This window comes from Sus scrofa, chromosome X (assembly GCF_000003025.6).
Source record: "Sus scrofa isolate TJ Tabasco breed Duroc chromosome X, Sscrofa11.1, whole genome shotgun sequence".
Lineage (NCBI taxonomy): Eukaryota > Metazoa > Chordata > Mammalia > Artiodactyla > Suidae > Sus > Sus scrofa.
The window spans coordinates 62656672-62659159 of NC_010461.5; the positions used below are offsets into that span (position 1 = coordinate 62656672).

A 2488-nucleotide genomic window follows, 5' to 3' on the forward strand; every position below is an offset into this window, starting at 1 on the left:
AATCAAGGGGAGTGAAAGTGGGGAGAAGGCAGAGACTCTAGGCCATGTAATCAGCAGCAAGGTTATTGTGTGACATGCCTTTTCACAGTTAAGTTAGATGTGCCACATTGTGATGGGAATCAATTTAAATATAATGTCTTTATTCCAGAAGTTCAACTACGTGGACAATAGGTATACTTTACAGCATGTTATGCCTATAGCACACATTATGTATTTCAAATGTACAAAAATTAATATTATCTACATAATTTTAAGATACCGTCCTTTTTTGCCATGGATGTGGATAAATTGCCTTTGAATGAGAGCTTCTTTCCAGTACTTTGAGGTCTATTATACATATCTTTAAAACATCACCATTAAGGAAAATAAAGACTATTTAAATAGAACTTTGAGAGAGACAGTAGTCTTTTTTTTTTATTAGTTTCTGTAACTCTGTCCTTCAGGTGGCTGAGGGATTATCATAATTTCTGTAGACATTATTAAACTCTTAGACATCAATAAAGCTCTTGCAGGACAACTTTGCTGCCATAGGAATTCTGCTGTTTTGCTAGCACCAACATGGCTCTTAGGCTTACAATGCCTTTAGTACTATTAACTACATTCATATTATTTTTTTGGTTACAAATCTTACAAAGTCATGTGATTCTGGGTATTTAGGTCCATAGTCTGTTTTAAGGCCGTATATCCAGTTTTTGTAAACAGTTACCCTCTTCATCTTGTTTTGTGTCTTCATCATTTTCTTGACCCCAGCTAACTATGCAATCTCTTCTTCCTTTCTCAACTTTTATAAGTTCTTCTAATGTCAGAAATTGCAAGGAATTTTTACTTCTCTGGAGTGAAATATTCCTGGTTAAAATCCTCCTTTACCACTTTCATTGTTGTGTGACTTCAGGTAAGAGACTTGATTCTTTCATGGCCTCAGTTTTTTCCACCTGAAAATAGGGATGGAAATGTTAGCTTCATAGGGTTTCTCTGAAGATTAATTTCTTTGATAAACTCTTGGCACAGGGAGGAATGGAGGATACTAGAAGAGTCAACACTTATTGGGGGATATATCAAGTTTTTAATCCTCACAGCTTCTCAGTGCAGAAACTCATAGGAATATCCCCTTTATAGAGAGAAAAACTCCTGGAACCTGAAGTTAATGGGCGGAGAAGTGAGGATTAATGCACAAGCCTCTTTTCTGTGATGCTAAAAAATATTTTCCACTCACGGAAATTTCTCAGTACTTGGAGGGATATCTTACAAGCAAAATTGACAAAGTGAATTTCTGTACATTGAATCCTTTAGCTTTGTCTACAAAATTACTTTAAAAGGTACTAAAAGCTATTTCATAAGAAGGTTTTGGTTTCCTTCATGTGCATAGCGGTGTAAAGCACAATGACTAATAATATAATTTGAGATCATTGTCATGGTTCATGGTAAGATGTCAATAGTTTTACTCATCATTTGTGTCAGTACAAATGCAACACAGTAGAAAAGGAAAATTACATATTATTATTATTATGAAACTAGTTTTGACTGTATGATCCCCTGAATATATCTTAGGTACCCCCAGGTGTTCACAGAACACACTTTGAGAACAATTGACTGAACAGCCACCTAAAGACATGAATGAATTTCCATTATATTCCACAAGGTGGTGCTATTATAATGCATAGAGGTAATTAAATGTTGGGTCAAAATTGATTTTAAAAATTTGGTCAATTTCAGAAACCATTGTGACTGAAGTGTTTATTTTGAGAAAGTTTTCCTAGTGGGTTTTTAGAGCACCAGGTCTATCTTCTTATCTGCCCTCACTTCTAGCACATAACTTTGTTCCTTGAATACTGCTTTGCCCACAGTTTCCCTCCACACAAAAATTTTCCACAGGGACACACAAACACCTCATGTTAATTTAGATAGCAACATATTGCAATTGTGGATTCTTGAAACATTATCAAATTTAATTTTTCATTACGAAAATTTTACCTCCTTCCAAATTACCTTCCACATTTGTTTTTGCAAACTACACACCCTGGAACTCCATGCAGCTTTCTTGTATACTTCAATTCTGTGGTTCTTAACCTTTATTTTCATGGGGGAGTAGCATAAATCTTTTGGTGAATTTAATTGTGCACCTTCTTCCCAGAAAAATGTACATATATGTAGAATATGTATATAATTTCAGAGATCTTAGATATGCCTTGAAGCTCTAACTCATGTTAAGATCTTCTGCTTTAGTTGTAGAAACAGGTGTCAATCCTTACCCTCTTCATCTTGTTTTGTGTCTTCATCATTTTCCTGACCCCAGCTAACTATGCAATCTCTTCTTCCTTTCTCAACTTTTATAAGTTCTTCTAATGTCAGAAATTGCAAGGAATTTTTACTTCTCTGGAGTGAAATATCCCTGGTTAAAATCCTCCTTTACCACTTTCAGTTTATGTAAAACAGAAGTTCATATTATACAAAAGAGATCTAGGGTCTTTATGTCCTCTGTTTTGCTATT

The 2488-nt window shown here is 34.7% G+C and overlaps 1 pseudogene; it reads right to left on the reverse strand.

The window, feature by feature from the left end:
• On the reverse strand, positions 418-736 carry LOC102159967 (annotated as a pseudogene).